This window comes from Orcinus orca, chromosome 4, assembly GCF_937001465.1.
Source record: "Orcinus orca chromosome 4, mOrcOrc1.1, whole genome shotgun sequence".
Classification (NCBI taxonomy): domain Eukaryota; kingdom Metazoa; phylum Chordata; class Mammalia; order Artiodactyla; family Delphinidae; genus Orcinus; species Orcinus orca.
In genome coordinates, this window is record NC_064562.1 from 78,613,142 (window position 1) to 78,628,025 (window position 14,884).

At 38.7% G+C, this 14,884-nt stretch overlaps 2 protein-coding genes and 1 pseudogene across 13 annotated transcripts in view; 2 read left to right on the top strand and 1 right to left on the bottom strand.

The window, feature by feature from the left end:
- The window catches only part of LOC101286016 (RE1-silencing transcription factor), a 167,613-nt gene extending 161,129 nt beyond the window's left edge, over positions 1–6,484 (bottom strand). For 2 of the 12 annotated variants that reach the window (XR_007477136.1, XR_007477133.1), the window contains exon 1: positions 6,345–6,484. The gene's annotated coding sequence lies outside the window, so the exon portion shown is untranslated. The other 10 variants (XR_007477134.1, XR_007477131.1, XR_007477138.1 and 7 more) reach the window with 9 other exon arrangements.
- The window catches only part of SPINK2 (serine peptidase inhibitor Kazal type 2), a 208,017-nt gene that overhangs the window by 52,900 nt on the left and 140,233 nt on the right, over positions 1–14,884 (top strand). The gene's annotated exons all lie outside the window — the stretch shown is intronic.
- LOC101285255 (polyadenylate-binding protein 4-like) lies at positions 10,782–11,896 on the top strand (annotated as a pseudogene).

Below are 14,884 nucleotides of genomic sequence, written 5' to 3' on the forward strand. Positions count from 1 at the left end.
TCCAAAAATATTTTTCCTTCAATTTGACCTCAGGATGTACTCTTACTTCCTAAGAACAAAATTATAAATAATATCTTAGTTCTAAACTACACTACACAATTAAATAAAAATTTGCTTCTAAAAATAATTATACCCTACATAATTACTGTCAGACTTTTTATCCTGAACATAAATTCTAATGCATTACCTCTGGAGTCTCAGCAGGACACACCATTCCCCACAATGTATTATGCAACTGTCTTGGTTTTGCTAGCTTGCCATCTCTACCAATGGAAGGATTTAAACAACACAGGTGAGAAAGAGTAGATGCAAAAGTCAGGCAGTTTAAATACCTAGAAAACAATAGCAAATCTTTAAAGTTTGGGCATTTCTGTTACTCACACTATCGTGTTTTTGGCAAATACTAGAATGAAGCAAAGTCATATTTTTACATATAATCCACTCAGTGTTCAACTGTCCCCATCCCTCCTTTCTCCATCCTGCCCTGGATAATCTTATTCACCCCCGTAACTTAACTGACCCTTATAGCAGGGATGGCAAATACATGACATATAGTTCTAACATACCACGTAAATGTTTTGTTTATGGTCTATCTCCAAGCACTAGGATGTTAGTTCCACAAGGGTGGGGAATTTTATTTGTTTGTTTCATTCTCTGTGGGATTTAAAGAATCCATTTGGGTCATGTAACCATATCAATAAATACTCTAATAACTAAAATATACTCCACTTTCTAACTCTGTGACTAGTGTTTGGTCTACATTACCTTACTTCTCTGTAGTCTTAAAGACTCTGGACAATTCAGGACAACTTTAAGAATATCAATTACTCCTGAGACAAGGATCATCAATGGAAAAAATTGATAAGGAAATGCATATTTATCTAGACTCAACAAACCTTTCCACAAAAATAGTAACTTCACAGTGGAAGAATCTAACAGATGCCACTGTGAAGTTAATATTACCAATAATGGGACAAAATGACACCCTGTGACTCCTGATGTAATGCCCTGGGAAGTACACAATATGATCTCTGTATTTGTCCTGCCAAAAAATGCATAAATTGAATCTAATCATAAGGAAATACGGAAAAGCCCAAATTGAGGATATTCTACAAAATAAATGGCCTATCCTTTTCAAAAATTTCAGTGTTCTGAAACACTGAGGATAAATACAAGGGAAGATAGGGACTTACCTGGTGGCGCAGTGGTTAAGAATCTGCCTGCCAATGCAGGGGACACGGGTTTGAGCCCTGGTCTGGGAAGATTCCACATGCCGCGGAGCAACTAAGCCCGTGCACCACAACTACTGAGCCTGCACTCTAGAGCCCGCGAGCCACAACTACTGAGGCTGCATGCCACAACTACTGAAGCTCACGCCCCTAGAGCCCGTGCTCTGCAACAAGAGAAGCCATCGCAACAAGAAGCCCATGCACCGTAACGAAGAGTAGCCCCCACTCGCTGCAACTAGAGAAAGCCCGCGTGCAGCAACAAAGACCCAAAGCAGCCAAAAATAAATAAATAAATAAAGACAAGGGAAGATAAAAAGAGACTAAAGAGACATAAAAACAACATGCAATACATGATCGTGGACTAGATTTCTGAACCAGAAAAAAAAATGCCATTAAGGACATGATCAGCACAACTGGCAAAAACCTGAATAAGATGGCAAAGCTAACAGTGTCGTACCAAAGTTAAATGTCCTGATTTGGATAATTATACTACAATTGGGTAAGTGAATGTCCTGGTTCTTAGGAAATATACACTGAAGTATTTAGGATTAAAGGGGCATGAATGCCTGAAACTTACTCTCAAGCGGTCCAGAAAAAAATAAAACGTATATATAGATAATAGAATCCTAAAGTAAATGAGGCAAAGGTAACAACTGGTGATTCTGGGTGCAGAGTATAGGAGGGTTATCTGCAACTTTCCTACAAATTAGAAATGATTTCAAAGTAAAAGGTTTAAAAAAAAAAAGGTATCAACTACTCTTTTTCCCTTTATACTAAATAGCGCCAGACTAGTATGCTTTTATGGTTTTCCTTACTACTCTTTCTTCTTGTTGATGTCAATGAACTCTGGCTGCCTCTAGGTTTCATGGCTATTTTACAGAGAATTGTCAGGAGAGAAGGCAAGGCAGGGCTGAAGGCTTGCACTACACAGTAAACAGCATGGGGTTTGCGACAGCTAAAATGATCTTCAGAGCAGCTTTGTACTGTGTTTTAGGATTAGCAACAGTCAATAACTTTAAATCTCATGAAAATACTATGAATACATTTTGCTTGTGCAATACCATTTCCATCATCTCTGGATCTTCAAAATCATAAATAATATGCTCTGAAATATCTCTGTCAGACACAAAATCTAACGCTCTAAAAAAATTAATGATGAAAATGTCTGGGTTAATATATGGTAGGGTTGCCACAATGTGCTGACCAATAGCACTCTTTTTGCACCCTAGGAAAAAAAACATCATTAGAATATGAGGACACAGAGATCGTAGCCATATATAAACATCATAAGAACCATTCCATATACATGTTCATTATATGTATTTCAAAAGAAGCATGCCTCTCATATTTTAAGGAACGTCCTATGGCTGCTTTTCAAACCAATGGAACAGGTTTACTCATTTGATGGACAGACTGGTCACAGACTGAGAGAACTTGCATTATCTACTCTCTCTGTCTGCCAAGATCCTCTAGAATTCCCCAAGGCTGGATTTGGAAATGACCTTTGGCTGCAAAACACAGACCCCCAAGTCCTTTCCCCCAACCAAAAAAATTAAAAACTTTGGAAGAAAGAAAGAAATGAGGGCAAAATAAGAGAGAATATGGATAGACAAATGTGGGAAAAGCTAAGCACAAAATGAAAAATAAATATTAACTCTTAGTTGGTCTGTGAGGTATCTCCACATACGAACAATGTTTCAAAATTAACAAACAGCCTCTCTCATATAAGCGTCTCTTTTCCAATTTTCCCCCTTTAATTGCAACACAGACAGAAATGAAATAAAAGTTACTAGCTTACACTGCATTACACAACACCTGGTTTCTCAGTTTTAATCAAATTTCTTTCCTTCAATATCAAATTCTATCTTCTCTTGGCCTCATAACCCTACATTATCATGGTCCATCTAATAAAAGTTTCTGTTGTCTTCCTCCTCCTACTTCAGGCCTCCTTCCTTAGAAACCTTATCCCATCTCACGGATGTTCAGTAACAACTTGACATAAAGGATATGCAAATCTTCATCTTGATCTTTTTCCTGTACCGTCAACCCTCATGTCTCCGATTGCTATTTCATTCTTTCGACTTAGATACCAATTATTCCATTCAGTCTATTATTTGTTTCATCAAAAAAAATTTTCTGAATAAGCAAAACATTAAAGCAGAATGCCTACATCATGCACCACCCAAAATCTTTTGTCTAAAAATGAACTCACTAGGTTCACTCTAAAAACCAATTCTTGGGAGTTCTCTATTTTATCTAGGACCTCAGAGTAAGAACCATACAATCTTAATCGACTCATTCTCATATTATATCAAATTTATCACTATATCTGGATAATTTTCCTTTCTCTGCCACTAATTAATTCATTTTGCCCATAGCTGCCATGATAATCTGTCTAACATACTGGGTTCTTACTTTTGCCCTCCATAATCCAGGCCAATGCTTATCAACAAAAAATGCACATCACAGTCACCTGGGGATCTTTTCCAAACCCTTGTGCTTGGGCCCCGTTCTACCCCCATTCACAAGTAAAAACCATTTTAATTCTTTAAAACACCTATTCTACACGGGATTTTAACTTCAGGCACTTAAACATCTCTGATGTTCAAGACTCCTTCTTTATAAAACTTATAAAAGTGATATTAGACTCTGCAGAACTGTTTGTAAGAGCACAAGACTGGAAACCTAAATGTCCATCAAAAAAGAAATGGTTCAAAAAATTATGCTACATCTACACATGGAATATCACAGCTCAAAAACAATGATCAATTGCTGATCTAAATATATTTTTAAAGGATACCAGCAACCTTCAAACAGTGCATATGTTATGCTCCCATTTATAATTTTGTGTTAAGACTATTTCTGGATGGATTCATGAGAAATTATCAAAAACAGCTACCACAGGACTTCCTTGGTGGCGCAGTGGTTAAGAATCTGCCTGCCAATGCAGGGGACATGGCTTCGAGCCCTGGTCTGGGAAGATCCCACATGCTGCGAAGCAACTAAGCCCATGAGCCACAGCTACTGAGCCTGTGGTCTAAAGCCCGCAAGCCACAACTACTTAAGCCTGCGCACCTAGAAGCCTGTGCTCTGCAACAAAAGAAGCCACAGCAATGAGAGGCCCACGCATTGCAGCCAAGAGTAGCCCCAGTTCACCGCAACTAGAGAAACCCTGCGCACAGCAATGAAGACCCAACGCAGCCATAAATAAACAAACAGCTACCGCTGGGGAAGAAATCTGGGGATCAAAGGAAGACTACTTTTTATGGTGTACCCTTTTTTGTAATTTTTTGAACTATTTTAATGTGCACATGTGCCTTATTCAAAACAATTTAATAAAAAATGTACATGAAATTAAATAAGAGTTGATTACAACAAATTTCCAATACAGTTGTAAAGATTAAATCAAGCAAACTGAGTAACATAATTGGCACATAGCAGATATTCAAGAAATGCTAGCTGTTATTATATTACATTATTATAAGCAACATGCCTAGGGTAGGCAGCTACTAAGATAGTGCTCGATGATCCCTGCCTACTATTACTGCCTTGTATAATCCCCTCCCTTGAGTATGGACTGGATGTGCTGACTTGCATCTAATAAATAGAACTTGGTAAAAATGATAGGATGTTGCTTCCAAGATTAAGGTATAAAAAGATGGTGATTTCTAGGAATTCCCTGGCAATGCAGTGGTTAGGACTCGGCGCTTTCACTGCCAGGGCCTGGGTTCAATCCTTGGTTGGGGAACTAAGACCCTGCAAGTCTCGAGGCGCAGCCAAAAAAAAGAAAAACAAAAAAAAGGTGACTACCATCCTGCCCTTATGCTCTACAAATTTTCTTAATTACTCTCTCTGCCAAAGTGAGCTGCCATGTTATCAGTTGCTGTATGGAGGGGAGCCAAGCGGCAAGGAACTGATTCCTGCCAACAACCATGCAAACGAGCCTTAAGATGATGACTGCAGCCCAGACAAATAACTTGACTGAAGCCTTGTGAGAGATACTTAGCTAAAGGACCCAATTAAGCCACATCCAGAAACTGTAAGATGATAAATGTTGCTACTGGAGTGATTTATTACACAGTAGTAAGTAAATAATAAAATACCTAGCATATAACACTGATAATATGCTCCAGAAAAACTTTTTGACTAAACATGCAGTCTGGTAACTTACAAAACTAGACCAACAGGAATAAACCCAAACAATATCATGTAATAGTCCATACCTGTCCTCCTCTTGCCAGCATGCTAACCCAGATAGTGGGTCAAAAGAATTCTCCAGACATGATCTACACTCTCCTGTGTAGGCATATTTAGAATCCTTTTTGGCAAACACAAAGGTTGTGTTTGTTGCCATTTTCTCTTGACCAATCAGAACCTACATGGACAATAAAAGTTACAGCCATAAAACCCACAAGGTCCTTGAAGTAGAAAGAAGCGTGAAATCTGCATCTTAATTTAATCTCATCATACAGGCTCACTGAAACATCAATTCTTGAACTTTACAAACTCCATTTTGCTTAAATACTCCACAGAAACATACAAGTTTGAACAACTGACCAGATTTCTAGTGCGTATTATATACAGCTAAATAAAACTTTGGTTTATATAAATTCAGCTGTCACCCCCCTAAATAATTCAACTACCACTTTCAGATTATTCTATAGAAAAGCTTACTTTTTAATTTCAACTTTCATAATTTAAATCTTAATGATAATTGTGTAATTTAAAAAAAATAATGCTACTAGGGCTTTCCTGGTGGTGCAGTGGTTAAGAATCCACCTGCCAATGCAGGGGACATGGGATCGAGCCCTGGCCCGGGAAGATCCCACATGCCGCGGAGCAACTAAGCCCGTGCGCCACAACTACTGACCCTGCGCTCTAGAGCCCACGAGCCACAACTAATGAGCCCACACGCCACATCTACTGAAGCCCGTGCACTTCAGAGCCTGTGCTCCGCAATAAGAGAAGCCACTGCAATGAGAAGCCCGCGCACCGCAACGAAGAGTAGCCCCCGCTCGCCGCACCTAGAGAAAGCCTGTGCACAGCAACGAAGACCCAACACAGCCAAAAATAATAAACAAATAAAATAAATTTATAAAAATAACGCTACTATACCTTTTCTGATCCATTAATAATGAAGTAGCCATCAGGATCCAAGAGGCATCCATGTAACTCACAAAGATCATGATCTGCTAAGCCATTTAGTAGACAGTAAATTGAATGCAACATAACTGGAACTTTACCAATAAAGGTTTTCTGATGCTGCATCTGAAGTTGTTCTTCACCTTCTTTAATGACTGTTTCTGTTATAAAGTGGAGCAGAAAATAAAAGCAGATCACAAGTTAATAGTAAGGTAATTGTTAAAACCCTCAACTGGTTAAAACTGCATTTTCTAAACTGTATTTCAATATCAGCTGCTGGAATAACTCTTTCTTACGTGAGATTTCTTAATCTGGCTTCACGTGGCAACACTGGTGAAGCAGCACCATCTCTTACGGGCTTGGAGAGGTAAAGCTGTTCAAACTTCAGCAAATATCTTGGCTAAAATGAAACCAAAAAACATGAAGAGGATGAATAATTTTTTTCCATAAAACTTTTGATGATTCCATTTAAACCACCATTAACATTTTGAGTAGAAAAAACTCTATAAACCGACTAAATCAATCCACTTTAATATGGGTACTCTCCAAAGTCAACAGCCATATTCCACAGACATAAAGTTTTATACTTCATCACTTTCTTAAGGTGTAAGACAAAAAGCAACATTTATCAAGAGTTAATATATCGCAAGTAAGTAAGACTATACACGTATCATACGCTCTGAATTTATATGAAACAATTAAAATGGATTTGCACTAATGATCTACACAGCCGTTTCATGTGCCCTCTCCTTCATTCAGGTCAGAAGTACAGTTACCAGGAAAAAAAGAAAAGATAAATTTGGACAATTAGAACTATACTCTAATCTCATCAATAGAACATAGAAAAACTAAACCTAACTCTTCAATTAAACATACAGAAAATCCTAATTACTACTCTACATAAAGGACTGAATACTTCTAGCCCTGGCTGACTATAGCTCAGCCCTTAGCAGAAAAAAAAAGTTTTCAGTAACATATCTATTTGCTGCCCAATAAAACAAGACCCACGAAAACTTTCCAATTATAAATGGATAGTGTATTTCTCTCTAGATCAATTCTCAGAGGAGGAGAAGATGAGAGTAAGCAGACCATTAAAGGTAAATTGTTGACACCCAAGCTTCCCAAACTGGAGTAGGAAAAAAGCATAGAGAACTGGTGGTGATAATGAGTCAAATGGAAGCCAGCCATCCAACTACTCATTTCTACTATCACCCTAGTATAGGACATTATTATCTGAAACGCAAGCTATACCAAGATTTTAATCTGACTCCTGCCTCTCCACGCCAAGTAAACATGATCTCCAAAGTAACCTTTCTAAAATAATGCTTCATGCACATTCTTTGACAATCTTTCCACAATTCCCCTTGACATCCAATGACATCCAAAGGCTGTGACAATCTGGTTTCATCTTATCTTCTACTAATACCTATCAAAAACAAATCAAACCAAAAATCATATACTGTTATAGACCCTAAAATCTATCCCCAAGCCAAATATTGATATACCAAGTATTTATTTGCTGAAATGATTAAGTATCTTTTCTCTACTAAGACAAGTCCTACCCTGCCCTTCAGAGTTAAAGTCCCTCCCATCTCTTCCTGTAGGCTCTGATATACCAGCTTGAGACATCTCTTCCTCCATAAGTACTTATGACACTGGCACTTTGAAAATGCTACATTATAATATTGTTGTCTCTCTTGTTTTGCAAAGACCATGAAGAGAAAATGCTCTAAGTATAAAAAAGGCATTTTATGCCCATTTTCCAACACAGTGCCAGAAGTGCCAATTATTTTTGTTCTTAACAGCAGAAGTCTGTGCAGCACCTCCAGCCAGAATGAGAATAATACATCAGCCCTTACAAGATAAGCTACAGAAAAGAGGGACTGAACTGGCCGGAAGTAATATTCTCTCTTTCTGTCTAATTCTATTTCTGGGGCTCTCCCTACTTCCCCTTGTTTTTCAGTTTTCCCTGTCCCTCAAGGCCCATCATGCTGCCTCTCTACTCAAAAACTAGGGTCAGTCATTATTATTCATGTAAAACTAGATTCTAAAATTATAGCCTTGGGACTTCCCTGTTGGTGCAGTGGTTAAGAATCTGCCTGCCAATGCAGGGGACATGGGTTTGATCCCTGGTCCAGGAAGATCCCACATGCTGTGGAGCAACGAAGCCCATGTGCCACAACTACTGAGCCTGTGCTCTAGAGCCTGTGAGCCACAACTACTGAGCCCACGTGCCACAACTACAGAAGCCCGCATGCCTAGAGCCTGTGCTCTGCAACAAGAGAAGCCACCTGAATGAGAAGCCCGTGCACCGTAACGAAGAGTTGCCCCTGCTGACTGCAACTAGAGAAAGCCCCCGCACAGCAACAAAGACCCAATGCAGCCAAAAATAAATAAAGTTATATAAAAAATAAGTTAAATAAAGTTATAGCCTTGCTATGATTTTAACAATGCTAAAAAAAATGTATGTGAAAACAGAGACTACAATGAACTTAGAAAAATTAAAACAGCTAATATGATTGATGGTTTTCCTTTATTATATCTTCTATTGTTATGATAATGTATTTCATGCAACAAATAATCAAGGGAAAAAGTCCTTCACATACTTTTTCTTTTATGGTTCCTTACATTGTAAAAGAAAAAAAGTGAGGTTTTTTCCGAAGCAATATAACTATTTCTGGCTTGCTTCTCTTAGTAGTCTATCATATCTCTGAGTTCTGTCTTACTGGCTATTAAATATTTACTATCTGAATAAGGATTAGGGTTTTACATTACTTACAAAAATGCATCTCTTCATTAGTAAGAATAAATCAGGACCTGATTGATGATACTAGAAGAACACTACTAAAAACACCTACAGACCCTCTTCTTTTTTTTTTTTTTAACTGTTAGGCCAGGTGAGTTAAGGACTGAAATTTCAAATCAATACTCTTATTTATGTTACTTTATTAGAATAACCATTTTACTGGTTCTTCAACTTCTCTACTAGCATGCTGTTTCTGCTTATAGGTCTATAGGTGGAGCATCTTCCACAATTCTTTGAATAGACATCTGAATAAACTCATCAAAAGCATCCAGCTGTTGTCTGACCAAGCCTTTCTTGTCAAAATGGGAACTGGAAAAACAGTTGAGTTCATAATCAGTTACAACTCAGTGATGTTTTCCAGCATATTTCCCCATTTCCATTATTATTAAATTCAGTAAATACTAATCATTAAATACCAACCACTCTATATAAATCATTACAAAAAATACCATGTGGTAACCAAAAAAGGAATAAGTCTAAGAACGCTTTCTCTGTAGAACTTAGTTAAATTTGGGGGAAAGAGACATATTGGTAAAATAATTCAAACAGAACTTAAGAACTATAAGAAAGCCCTAATTTACAAATGTCCTTTATAAATCAATTTCATCCAATATGTTTGAAACATTTCTTGAAAAATGCGTCTGAAGATAAAAACTAAAGAAAATGCACAAAGATAAAAACAAGTATGACAACATGAATGGACCTTTAGATAATTATGCTAAGTCAGATGGAGGAAAAATACCATATGATTTCACTCATATGTGGAATCTAAAAAAAAAACCCAAAACCAAACCAACCAACAAACAAAAGAACAGAAAAACAAACTTACAGATATAGGACAGATTAATGGTTACCAGAGGGGAAGGGAGTTGAGGGGTAGTTGAAATGGGTGAATGGGATCAACTGTACGATGATGGATGGTAACTAGACTACGGTGGTGATCACTCTGTTGTATATACAGATGTTGAACTATAATGCTGTATTCCTGAAACTTATATAATTTTTAAAAAGGATTAAAAAAAGATAAAATAAGAACTCTAGGCGGGGTCTGCAGGGAGGAGAGTGGCCGGGGTTGGTCAGGGCGCATGCGGCCGGCGGCGCCTGCACGACCTGGTCTCGGTCGGTTCGGGGCTCCGGGGCCCCGCGCCCGCCGCCCGCGCGCCGCGTTCCGGGCCGCCGCCTCAGACGCCACTTGTGGAATTCTTTCCCCCGGCGGCTGTAACTTTAAACCGGCCTGAGCGAGGCCTATTTTTAGTCAGAAGCCAGCCACCGGAGAATGGCTGTGGAGAACGCTGAGATGGAGGGCCAGCCCGCCACTCGAAGATTCCTCACCAAGTGGCCGGGAAGGACCGGCTTGACCTAGGAATCCTTCTTTGAGATTTCAAGGTTCTGTCGCCCCCTTCCAGGGTTGGCCGGACTGGTTGCTGAGGGGCTTTTGACTGAGGGTGCTGCCCGAGCCTGGGGAGCTGTACATGAATGAACCGCATCGCCTGGCCTCAGAGCGCTGACTCTGAGGCCACCACGCATGAGCCCGGGCCACCCTCCTGCAGAAGTCACAACAGGAGCTCCTTAGGGACCGGCTTGTGGTGGTGAGGAGCCAGGAGATGCATGTAGCTGCCAAGTACCGCCAGGCCTCCCTGTACGTGGGTGACCTCCACGCGGATGTCACCGAGGACCTGCTGTTTAAGAAGTTCAGCGCTGTGAGGCCCGTGCTGTCTATCCGCATCTGCAGGGACCTGGTCACCTGCCGCTCTCTGGGCTATGCCTACGTGAACTTTCTGCAGCTGGCAGATGCCCAGAAGGCCCCGGACACCACGAACTTTGACCCTATAAAGGGCAAATCCATCCGTCTCATGTGGTCTCAGCGTGACGCCTACTTGAGGAAATCTGGAATTGGGAACGTGTTCATCAAGAATCTGGACAAATCTATTGATAACAAAACCCTTTATGAACACTTTTCATCTTTTGGGAAGATCCTGTCCTCCAAGATGATGAGTGATGATCACAGCTCCAGGTGCTATGCGTTCGTACACTTTCAGAACCAGATTGCCACCAACAGGGCCATCCAGGAGATGAATGGGGCACTGCTTAAGGACTGCAGGCTGTTTGTTGGCAGATTCAAAAGCCGCAAAGATCGGGAAGCCGAGCTCCAAAACAAAGCCAGTGAGTTCACCAATGTTTACATCAAAAACTTCGGCGATGACATGGATGATGAGAGACTGAGGGAAGTTTTCAGCAAATATGGGAAAACCCTGAGTGTTAAGGTGATGACAGATTCCAGTGGGAAATCCAAAGGCTTTTTGGCTTTGTGAGTTTTGATAGCCATGAGGCTGCCAAAAAGGCTGCTGAAGAAATGAATGGAAAGGACATAAATGGACAACTGCTTTTTGTAGGCCGGGCACAAAAGAAAGCAGAGTGACAGGCTGAGTTAAAGCAAATGTCTGAACAGCTGAAACAGGAAAGATTTCGGCAGTGCCTGGGGGCAAAACTCTATATTAAGAACCTGGATGAGACCACTGATGATGAAAAGCTACGGAGGGAATTTTCTTCATTTGGATCAATTAGCAGAGTTAAGGTAATGCAGGAAGAAGGGCGAAACAAAGGGTTTGGCTTGATCTGCTTCTCCTCTCCTGAGGAGGCCACTAAAGCAATGACTGAGATGAATGGCCGCATCTTGGGTTCCAAGCCGCTCAACATCACCCTGGCCCAGAGGCTGTAGGGGAGGAAAACTTAATGCACCAGCCAGTGTTTGTAGCAGCTTGGGGGATGTTAGTGATCTCTGCCTGAATTGTCCTCAGTAAATTTCAAATCCCAACTGATGGGTGCTTAGTTTAGTAAACATTAGGATCGAAGGTTTTGTATACAAAGCTATTTATTTTTCTTTGGAGGAAAAATAAGTGAATCTTAGAACCTCGGTTCTTTTTATAGAGGCACACCATCTAATTATAATATGGTATATTTTTCTGATTTTGATGTAGTGCTAATAGCAATAAGTATAATTAGATATATTTTTACTGCATTTTGAACCAACTGAAGTGTGGTAATTATTTGCATTTATTGCATACTTTTTCTTATTTTAATAATATTGCTAGCTTCAATTTCTTCCATGAAAATATGCCCAAAGTAGTTCTTATACCCAAGGATTGCAAAGTAATTTGTTACAAACAGAAATCTTCTAATTTCTCACCTATTTTTTTTAAAGAAACCAAAGTTTAAAAATTGCTACTACAAACTCAATATCTAATTTCATTTTGAATTAATGTTTAAAATACTAGGAAATAGTTGAATTTCCTTTCAATTTATATCCTGAAATGGTGTTTTTCTGATGGCTGAAATTAATGATGGAGTTTTTTAATGTTGCCTACAAACCTGCTTTATAGGATATTTTACTGTTCTTTCCATTGGTTGACATAATCCAGGTGCTTGCTGGTTATCAAAATTGTGACTTGAATAGTAAAACCTTAACTTCCACATTTCTTAAGTTATAAGCCTGTATCATTTCAGGTCAAAAAGTTGGCCTAGGGGCTTCCCTGGTGGCGCAGTGGTTGAGAGTCTGCCTGCCGATGCAGGGGACACGGGTTCGTGCCCCGGTCCGGGAGGATCCCACATGCCGCAGAGCAGCTGGGCCCGTGAGCCATGGCCGCTGGGCCTGCACGTCCCGGAGCCTGTGCTCCGCGATGGGAGGGGCCACAACAGTGAGAGGCCCGCGTACTGCTAAAAAAAAAAAAAAAAAAAAAAAAAAGTTGGCCTACTCTTAATTCTCTTCATACATATACAGCATAAAATTATGCTTTAAGTTTTGAACCAGGTACCAACATTACAAAAGTCATATATAGAAAACACAGACATTCTCTTTAACAACTGTGTTTTCTAATCTCTGTTATACGTTGTAACATGTAGTGATATTGTCTCAGGGTTCAAAACAGTAAAAGTTTATGAACTCCACGTCTCCTTTATTAGACCTTAAGAGCTATGCAACCTATGAAGGCTCACTTTTAGCCTTGATTGATCAGAAGTTCGCTAATTGATTTTCTGATAAATGGAAGTTGTATCACTTAGGCTGCTTTCCAGCATGATTTTTATTTCAGTCCCATTCCCAGATCTTTTATTCTCTTCTGCCTTTCCTCTATATTACTCAGCTCCTCTATACTTTTTAAAAAGGGTTTTATTATACTGACTTTTACTGTGTGCTGTTTGAAATCCACTTCGGAAATAGATGCAAGAGTTATTTATTTACATTTAAGTAATTACTTTTAAAATTCTGATTCTCTCATACCAAAGGTGTCTAAAAATAGTTTTGTTGTTGTTGTTTTATTTTTTTTTACTCTGCTTTGTTGTTTCCTGTAACCATATATTCAAGTCTTCTGTTTCATATATTACCAGTACAAAAGAAATATTAAAATATTTCCGTGGCAATACTTTAGCTATGAAAGAATGAGAAAATCTGTTTGTTTTTTTTGTATGAACTATATGTATATTCACTGTACATTTTCTAAATTTAAAATCTCTTTAGACAATGAAAAAATTATGGACAATGAAAAAATTACGGCAACACATAATCCTATTATGCAGACAGATCTTCTGTTAACATTTCTTGCATCTCCTCCCAAATTTCTCTATATTTATACACATGATTTAACAAAAATGGAATCATGCTATAAACCTTGCTTGAAACTGCTTTCTTAATTTGACAATACGCCATAGTCAACTTCCATGACCACAAATAATTATTTGCACTATAATTTTAATGACTTTTATCTTTCCTTTAATGTTTGTACCATAATATAACAATTTCCTCTTGATAAACATATAGGTTGCTAGATTGTTTCCTCCCTTTTTTTCCCTCTATCATAAACAACTTGGAGATAAACACCCTTTGCAAATTCTTAAAAGCTGATGTATATAATTATTTTCTTCAGAAAATGTATGATTCATTGGAATTAACGTTTAATATTTAAATTGCCCAAATGCTGTTCAGAGATTTGTGCCACTTAATATTTCTGCTATGAGTATGGAGGATTGCTCATTTCCATATACTCTAAGAACAAACGATTTTGTTTAAGTTGTTGTCTGATTCAACATGACATGTAAAAACAAAATATTTCGTTGTTATTTTACTTTTTTATCACCTCAAAAGTTAAACAGCGTTTCTTGTAAAAAAAAAACACAAAAAACAAAAAAACCCTCCATTTGAATGACCGTGAAGATGATGATATCAATGACTAAAATATGGAATGGGTAAGAATTTCAACTTTAGGTTAAAATTATTCTATTTTGAATATGTTAAAGGTAAGATGAGAATAAGTCACTGAAGTGAAAATATTCAGCAAATGACTGATGATAACAAATGGAGCAAGAGTGAGAGATCAGAATTAGTAGTGTAGATAGAGAGAAATCACAGAATGATGCCTTAAAGAAGAACAAAGAATCTAAAAGAGTAGATGTACTGTTTATAAGGAATAGACACTTGTTCATGTCAGGGATGGGGAAGGAGCTATACAATGAAGATACAAGTAGATATAAGTGCAAGAGGAATCTCTCCCCTCACCACCACACAGGAAGAGCTGCATAGCTGGACTCAGCTTCTAGCCTCCTCTCCTTAGTAACTAACTCCCCCATCCTCAGATTAATTTTCTGAAACAACATGTGTAGCCCAACTAATCATCAGCCTCCCATTTTGACATCATCAGATTACCACACAGGTTAC